Source organism: Cynocephalus volans, chromosome 2 (assembly GCF_027409185.1).
Source record: "Cynocephalus volans isolate mCynVol1 chromosome 2, mCynVol1.pri, whole genome shotgun sequence".
Classification (NCBI taxonomy): Eukaryota; Metazoa; Chordata; class Mammalia; order Dermoptera; family Cynocephalidae; genus Cynocephalus; species Cynocephalus volans.
In genome coordinates this window covers 117111993-117126228 of record NC_084461.1, presented here as the reverse complement: position 1 = coordinate 117126228, position 14236 = coordinate 117111993, and the positions used below count along the sequence as shown (strand labels likewise).

General features: G+C 38.7%; 1 protein-coding gene across 2 annotated transcripts in view; it reads left to right on the top strand.

Annotated features, from left to right (window-relative positions):
* The first annotated feature begins 280 nt into the window (after nucleotides 1-280).
* Nucleotides 281-14236, top strand: part of AFF4 (ALF transcription elongation factor 4) — an 80074-nt gene continuing 66118 nt past the window's right edge. For both annotated transcript variants that reach the window (XM_063088128.1, XM_063088127.1), the window contains exon 1: nucleotides 281-648. The gene's annotated coding sequence lies outside the window, so the exon portion shown is untranslated. The remainder of the gene's footprint in view (nucleotides 649-14236) is intronic.

The following is a 14236-nucleotide window of genomic DNA, read 5'->3' as shown; positions in this document are numbered from 1 at the left end:
GCGCGGTTGGGTGTGCGCTTTGGCTGCTGCAGGCCCGGTCCTGCCCGGCCGGCCCTGCCCGACGCGCCCGCCGTGCCCAGGAGCTCGGGCCTAGGCCTCTGGGCGGGTCCTCGGCCTGCCCGGGCCATCAGACCCGACGGCCGGGCACGTCACCACCCCCGGGCATCGCCTCCAGTCCCTGCAGGCCCGCGGCCCCTGACTCTCCTGGCGGGGAGGGACGCGGCGGCGTCACGTGACGGCCCGAGCCCGCCCGGCCTTAGTCACATGGGTGGCACGGCCACTGCGTCAGCCCCAGTCCTGGCTGCGGGAGTCGAGCCGCCGTCTCCGCCGCCGCCAGCGGACGGGGCGGGGATCCCGGTACCAGGTCCTCGTCAGCCCGCCCCCGCCGCCTCAGTCAGCCGTCCCGGGCTGGGCCCCACCGTCATGGAGCGGGGCGGGACCTCCGCTTGTTCCTTGTGAAGTGCGCTGCCGCCGCCTTCGCTTTTCGAGGCCTCCGGAACCTCCGCCGCCGCCCCAAGCCCCTCGTCCTTGGCAGCCTGTCACCGCCCCTTGGGCGGGCTCGAATGCGCGTCCGGTGAAGGTGCAGGCCCGGCGCCGCCGCTGCCGCAGCCGGGAGATGGTTCGGGCCTAGCGGAGCCGAGACTGGAGGTGAGAAGGGCTGACGCGCTGACAGGGCAGGGCCGGCCGCGGGGAGGGGCCCCGGTCCGCCGGGAGGCTCGGGAGACCCCCCGGACCAGGGCTGCTCAATCGGGCTTCGCCCCTCATCCTGGCGTTCCACTCGCACCCTCCCGTAAAAATAAAAAACATTTAAACGCTATTCCAGTCCTAACAAAAATTCCCAGAAATCCATCTTTTCACCGTTTCTCCTTTCCTCTTTCGTTCCTTAATCCATTCCTTCCCTCAACAGTCCATCGGCTGATTTGTTACATTTTAATCCCCTCCTCAATTTCAAGTTATTTCTAGTTAAAGAGAAAAATAGGCCCAGATTCTGGCTATCATTACCCAACTAGTTCTCGCTTGCTTTCTCGCGATCCTGCGCACCGCCCCCCCGGCCCCCCCCCGCAGGAAAAAAAAAGGAAAAAAATTACGTCTTCGACTAGCGGAGGGGGTTGACTAAAAATGGGAACGTGGGGGTGTAATACTCGAATAACCCCCACAACTTCTGGATCGGCCTGGTACCTAGTTATCCCGGTAGGTCGTATTTGGACAGTGATGGTTAGGCCTTTCCTCCAGTTGCCTGTGCTCGGGGTTAATCTCGTAATTGACGTCAGTGCTTTGTTCCTTCCACTTTGCTGTTCCTTCCACTCCTGGAGGATGGATCATGGGGTATAGGAGTTTGAGGAGTATCCTTATTGCCTTTTCATTCACAAACGACATCATTTATAGAAAGTTGAAGCCACAAATCTGAAATGCTTGTGTATGGTGTTCAAACTGAGGCGTAGAGTTCGATTTGGGTTCCCCATAGTTTTGTCAGTTGCAATTCAGAATTGTGCGATTTATTCTCTGCTGGCCATATGGAGATTTTAAACTAAGGCTAGTCCCTTTTCCAGTGACCGGTGTTTTGGAATCTAAGCTATAGGTGCCAGTGAATAGGCTGTTTGTAAATGTGACATTTAAAATGTGTGCTGTTTTTAGGGCTCAGATGTGAAAAGCTGGAAGCTTTGTTTTTGTATTGATTCTGCAAAGCTTTATAAAGTGCTTCTTTTATTGAACTGTTCTTGAACTTATCAAAATTGAAATATTTATGAGAACTTTCTTAATTTGGGATTTGATAAAGAGCCTTTGTGGCTTGTGAGTCTGTTTAGAATCATCTTTGGTCGTATGTGCATAAAGAAGTGTTGGCAAATGGCCACTTGGTTTTCAACAAAGCTGGCTTCTTTAAATTTGCCAGGTTTATTTTCCTTATTCATAACTTCATCTTTCAGTCTCTAAACATAAAGTCTTTAGAAGTTATTTTTAATTATTTTTCAGAGTTAACTTACTAAAAACATGGAAGCAGTCAAATGGCTCTTTTTCTTTTCTTTTTTAATACCAGCAGTTTCGTTCAATTTGTGGTGGTTTGCAGGTTGGTGACTTTGATTTTAGCTCTGTAGGAACAGGAGGCAAATTTTACTTTAAGTAAAATTTTGCTTCAGGTGGAGACAAGATAGATTGTCTGTGAATGACCAAGCCTTTACCGTTTTGTTGGAAAAAAGAGCTTAGCTGTGTAAATTTGAATGTGATTTGTAGTTTGGGGGTGTAAAGGTGACTCTATAGTGCTTTGGTAAAGCTGTGTAATTAAGAGTTCTTAAAGAAAGAATATTTTCATTCCAAATCACTTTCTGCTTGTCAGATTCTCACATTCAGATTCATACATACTTTTCTCTGTACTCGAGATACTGCATCCCCTTTTAGCAGTTGATAACAGTATTCTACTTTGTATTGTAATTTTCTTATAGGTTTGTTGTAATGTCTTTAGATCAAGTACCATATTTATTCCTCTCTTGATCCTCTCCAGTATTTTATACACTTATTTTGAATTTGAATATGATAATATTTTACATTTGAAATTGTTCTATCAAGTTACTCAATCTAAGATTTCACAGAAAGGTAATCTGAAGAAAGCAAGTGATCAGTATTTGAAGGGGAAAGAGTATCAGCTTTAGAAAGATGAGACAGAAGAGGAAGCCTTCTAAAAGTTAGGTATCTTACCTTTTTTGAGGAGGTAAGGTAAATGTCATGGTTTTATGTATACCTGAGAGGAACAAAGAAAACAGGTATTTCTTCTTTTGTGGCCATCTACTGGTTTAGAATGGAGTCCAAAATGTGTGAGGCCTTTTCTTTGTAGCATTTTTCATAAAATCAAAGACATGTCCTTAAGTATTGAGAGCATACCTGGACAATGACCTGGAAGTGCAATGTGTATTATAAAAATTGATGATTTAGATTTTATTTTTTACTTTAGTCTACAGATATCTTACTGTAAAAATTTTTCTATATGATATAACGGTTCCCCAGCTTTTCCCCAGTCCTCTTTATGTTTTACCTATTCCCTTTTTCATTTCTTCTGGTAAGTCGAAACAATTGTATTTGATTTCTGGGAGGGTGTTTGCCATCTCAGTTATTGTGAAATAAGGTGTAGTTAGTGACTAAAGACTGCTTAAAGCTAACCTGACCTGTTACCTTGCAGCTTTTTTCTTTGGTTTCAGAGAAGCATCCCCACTTGTTGTAACTCCCTAAACCCGCCCATCTTGGTTATTCAAAGTGATACTCTAGTACATGGAAGAGGTCAGTAATAAACATTCCAGTTATTGAGTTTTGGCTGATCATCTGCATTCCTGTTTATCTTAATGTTCATTTCCACTGGCATCATACCCTGAGAATCATAATGATACTGGTACATAGAAAATATTAGAACCACTAAATTTAATTTCAACATATTCCAAAACATTTTAATATTGGACTACCTATTCTATTTTTGAAGAAAAAAATGTATTTAAGATCTGCCTGCTTAATCAGCTTTACTTTACTAAAAAAATCTGTAACCTGAGGACTGTTCTGAGGGAAGGCATTTCAAGTAACTTTATCTCTCTTGGAGTGCCTAATGAACCATCATGGTGGCTTTTTGGCAGGGAGAGACAGATTATTAGTGGGTACTGTTTTAAAATAATTATTTTGACAATCATTTCCTAGGACAGGTAAAAGAATCTCATGCATTCTTTTCCCAAGGTTGAGTGGGGGGGGGGGGAATCAGGGACTGCCTGGAATAGATTGCCCTGGGAAGACAGTGTGGTTTGGTTACCCAGAGATTGTAATACCTGTCCTGGTACTGGGCTCCCTGGGGCTGCTCTGGGCCTGACTGGCTCTGCTACGATTTTGTCAATTTGGAGTTGCCTAGTGGGTTATGACTTTTCCTTTTCATGTCATCATTAGGAAAGGGACAGTTTTATGGAGAGGCGAGTACATGCCAATACTTTGCCCAGACAGGCCTTCTCACCTATTTAAGTAGCTTCCATTTCTTCCATCTGGAATATTTTTTCTCTCTTGTTTCCTACCTGTTAAAAGTTCACCATCATTTAAGGCCTAATGCAAGTACCATTGCCTTCCTAAAGTTTTACTTGATTGCTCACCCTACTCCAATTTGTGATCTGCTTCCTTTGAATCCCTGCATCACTTTGTATCTCTCTTAATTATTTGTTATGTACTAACTATGGCACTGTAGCCTGCTGGGTGACTTCAAGCAAAATGTGTTGGGGAAGACATACTAGTAAAAGAAAGACTGTCAGTGTTATAATATTTCATTGTGTATCTGCAAAAGATAAGGTTTAGAACAATAATTGCAATATTATATGCTAAAAAAATTAACACTAGTTTCTTAGTATCATCAATACCCCGTGTTCACATTTTCCTGATTACAGTTTTTGACTGTTTGAATTAGGATCCAAATAAGGTCCATTACATTGAGTTTATATGTGTCTCAACTCTCTCTTTCTCTCTCTCTCTCTCTTTTTTTATCTATAGGTTCCCCTCCATCTTATTGTTGTTTTTCCCATACAATTGTTTTGTTTAAGAAACCAGGTCTTTGCCCTATGAGATTTCTCAGAGTCTGAATTGTGCCGATTGCATCCCTGTTGTTTTAATGTAATATTTTCCTCTTCCCTGTATTTCCTGTAAGTTAGTAGTTACATCTAGAAGCTTGATCCAATTCAGGATAGATATTTTTTTTTTTAATAGCAAGATACTTCTTACATAGTGTCATGCATTTCCTATTTACTCTTAAAACTTCATCCTGCCTTCTCATTTCACCATGCTAGTAATATTGTTCCTACCAACACCGCCTGTAACCCCCATATTGCTAAACTCTATGGTCATTGCTTTATCCTTACTATATTTGATACCATTAACCATTTTCTTCTTGATATTGTTTTCTTCATTGACTTTTAAGATTCTGATCTTTTCCTGCCTTTCTTCCTATTGGCTGTTGTTCCTTTGAAGACTCTTAAATTCTCTGCTAATCTCTTGATATTGGTAATTCTGGATTTTAGCCTTGGTCTTCTCTTTTCACTCTTCTGGGTGTTCTCATCCATCTCTGTTGCTTTAGTACCATCTCTAGGTGTATTGTGAATACTAGAACTCCTTCATCTCACTGGATACCCTCTTTAGATTGTCTAATAGGAACTTTGTTTTAGTTAGGAGAGTGACGCCCACCTAACTTAAGCAAAAAGAGGAATTTATTGAGAACACACTGGTTATCCCATGAATTTTAATACAGATGATCAAGCCATATGGCAGCTAGAACTCAGGAACAGCTAGATCCAGGGGCTCAAAATGTGGTCAGGAGTATCTCTTTTTCTCATCTGAGATACAGAGTGTTCAGTTAGTTCTCTCCTTCTGTAGTCCAACTTTAACACTTGCTAATATCTTAAGTTTTAAATCATATCTTCTGCCATCAGAGAGAGACTTACCAGACTCTCAGTCCAAAGTCACAGGAAGGTACTCAATATATTATTGTCCACCTCTGGACCATCAGCTTTGGTTAGGAGGTTACATTGTAATAGCATACTTTAGCTGCAACATCCCAGAGAGAAGTGGAGTAAAGGGTACTCTCGTAGTTGTACACCCATTTATCTCATGGCTATTTAGTACACATGCAAAGTTCTACTTTTTCCCACATATATTAAACATTTTTTGCTTAGCATAATTGAATTATCTATATACATCAGTAAACCTCTTCAGTTCTTCTTCTATGGGAGATACCCAAATTCAAATCTATCTACCACATGCAGAGGTCATTCTTCTCTAAGTCCAGATTCTAAAGTTAATATCCTCTCTTCAGCAGGCCTAGATAGGCTTTGTCACAAATCTGAAAACTGTAGACAAATACTAAATCTAATCATCCCTAACATAACTGATAAACAGTGGTGGGGAAAAAAATAGCTAAAATGCTTATGGAGGGGAGAAGAAGATATCATTGTTCCAAAACTTATTCCATATCTTGCTGAACAGACACAGAAGTGACAAGTTAAATGACAGAACTGGGAAATTGCATGGGGTTTCATTTGTTGACTCACTTTCTTGCAAATGGAGTGAGTTCTTTGGTCAGCCAAGTGAAGGTTTTCAGTTCTATCCTCTGGGAGGATTTTCCTTTATTGTCTTAGGATAAGTTTAACTCTGAGAGGACATTTTGGGAGGATTTTTAGGGGAGGGCAGTCCTATGGTGCATGAGGGTGGACAAACTATGGTGAGGAGGCCCAGTGCAACCTGCTGCCTGTTTTTGTATGGCCTGTGAGCTAAGAATGGTTTTTACGTTTTTAAATGGTAAGAAAAAAATCAAAAATGTTTTTTTGACAAGTGAATATTATAGGAAACTCAAGTTTCAGTGTCCATAAATAAAGTTTTATCAGAACACAGACAGCACACCTGTTTGTTTATGTATTGTCTGTGGCTGCTTTTGCTGCCACAATGGCAGAATTGAGTAATTGTGATTTGGCTTGCCAAGCCTGAAATATTTGCTGTCTGGTGCCCAAAAAGTTTGTTGACGCCTTCCTTTACAGATCAAATGGGCCTTAGTGGGTACTTGGGTCTGAGGATGACTTTAGGGTTGAGCAGTTTGTTACAAGGTCCCTATTTACTGTGGCGGCTGTTAGGGACTTTTGTTTGTAGAATATATGTATGTATATATGTTTATATATTACATTACATATATCATACTCATATATAACGTGCACTACACAGTAGGGTGCCATGTAACGACATTTTGGTCAATGACGGACCACGTGTATGAGTATGACTGTGATCCCATAAGATTATAATGACTATTATAGATGTGTAGTGGGCAATACCATCTAGGCTTGTTTGAGTGCACTCTGTGATGTTTGCATAATGACAAAATCACCTAATGACACATTTCTCAGGACATATCCCCGTTGTTAAGTGACTCATGACTGTAGTATATGTATAATATAGTATACCAGGGGTCTTCAAAAAGTTTATGGAAAGATTTGTATTATTTAATTCCTTTTTACCATAAACTTTTTGGAGTACTCTTATATGTTATTATAGTATAGATGACAATACACTATAATAATATATAGTGTATAGTATGTATAATATATAATTCTATATTTATAATGTATAGTATATGTAATATATAATATACATATAATATATAATATACATATATAAGGTATAATATGTAATTATATACATACATAGTTATATGTTATGTATACTATATCATACTATATAGTATACTAATGATGCTATTGTTATATGTACTATATTATAGTATATATTATATATATTATTTATATAGAGAGAGATATATATCTATAGATATAGATATATATACCCTTTTTTTCTTCTTTTTTTTTTTTTGCCCTAGGGAATGTCACCACTATCATCACTTTTTCCAGGAACCTGCAAGTTGTCCTTGATTCTCACATCCAGCTGGCCCCCAAGATTCTACTTCCTTAACATCTTTGAATCCAAACCCTTTCTTGACATTTTCTACATTTCTACTCTTATTGCCTTAATTCAGGGCTTCATTTATCACCTGGATTATTCCAATAGTCTTCTCATTTATTACCTTATTGCCAGTCTTATCTACTCTGCCCTATACCAGAGTGATTTTTTTCCCCCTAAACTGCAAATCTCATTTTGTCACTTATTTTCTTAAAACTCCTTAGTAGTGTTCTATTTTCTGTAATATTCTTCTAATTGGGAATTATTGGAGATTAATGAGTTTTATGAAACTTTTGAAGGACTACTTTACAGCCAGATACTCCCTTGGGACTTTGTTAATGTGTTTAGGTTTTGATTATTAATTGTGTTTGTGCCATTGTAATACTTTCACTAATGATTTTTTCAGTGGTTCAGACAGGGAAAGATGGTGCGTAAAACTGGGTTGTGACATGGTACTGGCAGACCAAACACAAAAGAACCCTGGCATGGTAGTATTGTATTTTCATTGTGGGATGTATCTGGTGGATCCTATCTTTGTAATGAATCAACATGAAGCAGTTGGTTTGCAGTATGAATGTTTTGTTCCAAACTTCGGCAGATACACATATAATATAGATTTCAATAAGGTACTTAACCACAGATGAACAAGGTAGATTTCCAGACTTAACAAGTGAGTCTTCTTTAAAATCAGAATTTAAGAATTTCTAGCTGGTATGGTAGTATAAGGTTGTATTTTCCTGAACCAGCAAATAAACACTTGCAGTTATTAAATCTATTTAGTATAACATATTTGTAAGCATCTTCTGCATTGGTATTATTGAAGTAAAATTACAGAAATGGTTTGAAAATACGGAACCAAACCTGAGACTAAATATTTGTATAATTAAATACATCATTGGTCTAGTTTCTGCAGAACGTTATCTGTTACATTAATGTTATTTTAAATTTTGTTTTGTATTTAATTTTTAAAGTTGCTTAGTTTCAAGTTACATAAGAGCCATAAACATGAGTTTATTGTATTTATACTATTTTATGAACAATGTAATAAAAATAATTGAAGTCAACACTCAGGTTCTGGGAGATTTCCTTTTCTTTGAAATGGTAACCTTATCTTTTGGGTTTGAGAAACAGACTCACAGGTCTAGTCCAATCCCACATATCTCTCTAGTCATACCTTTTAGTTTTCACCCCCTCTCCCCCAATCCTACTTCCCAGCTACACTTGATACACCTCCATTCCCTGGATATGCTGTGCGCTCTCCTCTTCTGGGCTGTTGCACGTTGTTCTCTCTGCCTAGAACATGCATACCCTTTCCCTCCTTCCACCTTTCTCTAGTCTGGCTAGCTGCAGCCAAATCTAAGGGGTGAGGGGTACTTTAATTTCTTATATCCTATCCCTAGCGCAGGATCTGGCACAGGATATACACTTCTTAAGTAGTTCCTGAATCAACTACAGTATTAATGCTGTGCCTTATATACTCATATAGTATAGGTCCATCCTGAAGAGGCACATTTTATTTATGTTTGGGGGACATTTGAGAGTACAGCATTTAAGTAAAAATAGAAATTGACCATTTCTGTACATGTATTTTTTTTCTTGTACATGTATTGTTTTTTATATACTTTTTTAAAAAAATTGCTTTTAAAACAACTCAGTATCATTATTAATACTTTTATTGGGTTAATAATAATATATTAAATACAGAAAAAGTTCTACTCACTTACTGCTATCAAATAAAACCAAAAGTCTTAAGGAGGAAATGGGAGGCTATCTGTGGATAGAAAAAGATGGGTAGCATCATATTCTGAAACCCAGCTTTAAGTGTGTAGTTGTACTGAATTTGGCCTTTGAGACAATAAGTAACAGTACAGTTGAAACCTTTATAAAATTCATCAAGTGTTTTGAGTATCTGTTATATGCCAGTCGTTGTGTTAAGTACTGGAGGGTAGAGAGGGTAAGTTAAATGACATCTATATTTTCTGTTTTCCAAAAGCTTTTATAAATATGGGCATGAGTAGGGAGTAGAGATAGAAGACTAACAATAAATAACCCTAATGTAAGGTAAGTGTTAGGTGCCAAATGTGATACAAAGACATACTTTGGGAAGTGAGATTTTAATGGCAGAGGAATCTTGGAGGGCATCTTGGAGGAAGTGGGATGTGTGGTGAACTTTGAAATGGGTATATTTAGAAGTGGGTTGAAGGAAGGACATTCCAAGTAGTGAGACTAGTTCAATAAAAACCTGGATATGAATGTATGTAGGGTACTTTCAGAGTTAGTTAAAGCCTGAAGGCTTTATAAAAAGTAGGTGAGAATTGAACTGTGGACAGCTTTAAATCCTGGGATGAAAATTTTGGACTTGATTTTTATAGAGCTTCAAGTTACTTATGCTATTAAGCAGAATGTCTTAATTAGGTCTGTTTTTTAAAGATTCAAAGGTAACTATCAACACATACATTACGGAAGTTTCAAATAAGATATTCGTTTGGATTTTAGATATTTGATTGCTTTAAGAAACTAAGTCAAACGATTGTTTTCTTCTTTATAAAAGGAACTGTAAAATTTGACTTTTTTTTAAAAAAATTGACTTTTAACTATACCCTCCTCCCATTTTTTCATTTTTAAAGATAAAAACAGACTTCTCAGTTTGACTTGTTTGTCCATATGCTTTTAATGCTTGGTAGCAACAATTTTTGAGATAAGTTTAAACCAGTTAAATTCGCTTTACGTATTTCTCAAATATTAATAAAAGCCCAGGAAGTGAAATTTGATTGGGTTTTGGTTCTGAAACAGCTACATAGCATGTAACTGTGCAGGACTATAGGGAGAAAGAGCTAAGATTCCTAAACATTTAGTATTATTTCTGAGAGACGTTATTTAATAGAGGCAGTTGGTTACAAGTAACATGAACACTATTCTATGCTCACCCTTAAGTGTGAGCCTTCTTATATGTAATAAACATTTCTTCCCTTGAATTGAGGTTTTAAATTGTCCAGCATTTTAAATTAACTTATTTACCAGTAATCAGTTTGGCAAATATTGTTTTAAATTACTTATTAAATAATTGAGTATCTGCTTAATGGCATAATAAGCATTGACTGTGACACTTTTTGGCCATTAATATGAGGAAAAAAAGTTTTACTTTATCAGAAAAGGTTTCATGGATGAAGCAAATTGAGTTTTATTTAGAAGATAAAAGTTGTATGGCTTGACAGGTTAATATAGAAATATGTTTCAATTCTGGTCTGTCTGAAATAATTAATCGCGATTGTTGAGCCTCTGTTGAATTAGAATTTGTTGCAGAATGGTGTATGATTTTGGTATAATATGAAGTTATAATTAATTATTTCAAGTTGGAAATACATATTAGTATTTTGTGTTATTAGGTAGAGAATATCATAACTATAGGTATTGTCTCCTAATGAGTAAGAGAATCACTCTTTTCTAACTAGGCTGTGAAGTTCATTCATTTACTTATTTAAATGATTCTTTGCTATGTTATGTTCTAGGTATGCAATGCTGAACAAAACAAATGCATTGTTGAGTATGAGAGGAGATGCTAATGAAACATTAATATAAATATACACTTAAATGTGATCAGGTACTCTGAAGGAAAAGGGAATTGTCTACATGAATTTTCTGAAGCTGGAAAGGCACTAGAAGTTCAAGAAGCCCCCCCCCCCCAAAAGGCCTTTGGTGGGAACTGGGAGGGGATGGTAGAATGAATTGAGAAGAATCTGGTGAAAGAGACAGGAGTCAGATCAGGTAGAGCTTTGTAGGCCATGATAAGGACTTTGAAGCTTAGCTTAAGGTAAGTGGAAAGCTTATTAAAAAATTTTAAGCAGGGGTTGGGCAACGTGATCTGGTTTGTGTTTTAAAAAGATTACTTTGGCTGCTGTATGGACTATGGATTAGAGAAAGACCAAGAGAAACAGAAGTCCAATTACAAGGCTGGAGCATTTGTCCAAGTTGGAGATTAAATGTGGTTTGTTTAGAACAGTGACAGTGGAAAAAGAAGTGGGCAGATAGTTTCAAAACATATTTTGGAGGTTCTGATGATGTATTAGGTGTGGAGAGAGGTTGAAGGGAGGATTCAGCAAGAGCAGCTGGTTGGGTGGATGCACCACTATTAAGATGAGAATTACTGGAGAGGAAAACAGATCAAGAAATCAATTTTGGATGTATTAAGATTGAGATTCCTCATACAATGGATATTATCAAACAGGTCTGTGGACAATGGTTCTGTACCTCAAAAGAGAAAGTGTGATGTGGAGGGTATTTGGGCATTTGGATTGTAGGCATAGAGATGATATTTTAAGCCATGGGAATGTAGGGAGAGGATACAAAATGAATCAGAATAAGACCCTGGCTGAGCACAGAGGAGCCCCAACTTTTAAGAAGTCTGATAGGCAGAATGGGAGGAGTCCAAAGAGCTGGGAAAACTGGCAGGGCTGGGTGTTAGAAGCCAAAGAGTATATCAAGGAACCATGAGTTGCTGAATGTATTGAATGGTAGGTCAAGTAAAATGATAAATGTGTCTGTTGGATTTAGCAACATGGAAGAGCTGGGTGTTAGAAGCCAAAGAGTATATCAGGGAGCCATGAGTTGCTGAATGTATTGAATGGTAGGTCAAGTAAAACGATAAATGTGTCTGTTGGATTTAGCAACATGGAAATCACTAGTGATCTTGGTAAAGGAGTGGAATGTGGGCAGTTGGAAACAGAATGTTGGGAAGTTGGGGCCGACCCCGTGGCACACTCGGGAGAGTGCGGCGCTGGGAGCGCAGCAGTGCTCCCGCCATGGGTTCGGATCCTATATAAGGATGGCCGGTGCACTCACTGGCTGAGCGCGGTAGGGAGGGGTCACAAAAAGACAAAAAAAAAAAAAAAAAAAGGAATGTTGGGAAGTTGGAAACAGAATGATGACTAGTGATCGAATAAAATATTTTGGAAAACAATTTGGTTATATGTAGTAAAGTTGAAGGTGCTCATACTCTGCAACCCAGCAATTCCACTTCTAGGGTGTCTGGTCTTAAAAAAACCTCTCATGTGTTGGCACAAAGAGAAATGCATAAAAACGATCATCACAACATTGTTCGTAATGCTGTAAAAACAGGAAACTACCTAAATATGTATCAGCTGAAGAGTGGATAAGTAAACTGTGGATAGAGAGTAGTGAAAATAAATGAACTACAGCAATAGGCATCAACATATATTAACCTTATAATGCTGAGGATTAAAAAGACTCAGTATTTAGAGTATACCCTTTCTATGTAGTTGAAAAATATGCAAAACAATACGGTGTTTTATGTAAGAACACATACACGGATAGTAAAAGTACAAAGAAATTCATGAGAACGATTTACACCAAAATCAGAGCAGTGGCTACTTTTTGTGGGGGAGGGAGCACTAGAGATGTGATCCAGGAAGACATAGTAGCCTTCAACTACGTTAGTGATGTTTTATTTCCTAAGGTGGTTGGTGGGTAACACGAGTGTTCACTATATTCCTCCTTATCCCTGTTTGGATAACTTTATAAAATGGATTGTTGCTGAGGAGATGGAGAATCACCAAGAGTCCTTTTGAGAAGCTTGGCCATGAAGGAGAATAGAGAAGAGATAGAGTGGTGGTTGGAAACAGATATGGGGTCAATGAAGACTCTTCTTTTTTTTTTTTTTAAAGAAGAATATGTTTGAATTCTGATGGAAAAATTCAAATGATTCATTAGAGAAGTAGAAGTTGAAGTTGCTGGAGAGAAGGTAGTAACTGATAAAGAAAACTGCTCTCTAGAAGATAGCAAATGATAGGAAGAGATACTTTTTTCTTTGTAATCTAGAGGAAAGAAGAGAATAGATGCAGATTCTGATAGTTTGAAAATTAATGGTTGATTCAGGAGAAAGCTATTGTGATATTATGATATGTATATTTTGGTTTCTGTCCACAGTTCCTGGCTTCTTCTAACATTCCCATGCCTTTTTGTCTTAGAGCTGGCCATAAAGAAATTCCCTGACCTACCATATCTGATTGTAGGTCATAAGAACCTCATTTGAGAAGGAGTCCTGCCCCATACACAGAAGGAAGAAAAGCTTCATAGAGAGGCCAAGAAGAACCTGAACAAACAGGCCTTGCTGGGTTTCCCCACCTAGTCTTTTAGTGTTAGATCATAGTCTTTTTGTCCAATCACATTTCTACACGGTTCCCCATGCTTCACTCATGCCTAGGTAATGAAGCTTCCATAAAAACCCAAGAGCACAGGGTTTGGAGAGCTTTTAGATAGCTTAACAAGCTTAACATGTGGAGATTCCTCAAGGGTGGTGTGCCAGGGGAGGGTGTGGAAGCTCCACGCCCTTTCTTCCATACTTCACCCTATGTATCTCTTCATATGTATCCTTTGTAATATCATTTATAATAAATAGGTAAATATAAGTGAGTGTTGTGTGAACCACTTAGCAAATCAATCAAACCCAAAGTGGGGGCCATTTGAGGAACCCTAATTTATAGCCAGTCAGTCCAAAGTACAGGTGAAATAACCTGGGATTTGTGTCTGGCATCTGAAGTGGAGGCAGTCTTGAAGACTGAGCCCTCAACCTATGGGATCTGTAGCTATCTCCAGGTCGAAGGTGTGGGAATTGAGTTGAACAGCACCCAACTGGTGTCCACTGCAGAATTGGTCGCTTGCTTGCTGATGGGGAGAGATCCCCACACATTTGGTCACAGAAGACAGTCTTCCGTGTTGCTCGTTGCTAAGAGTATAGGAAAAACCGGGTTTTTTCCCCCCTCTCAGTTTCTCTCTG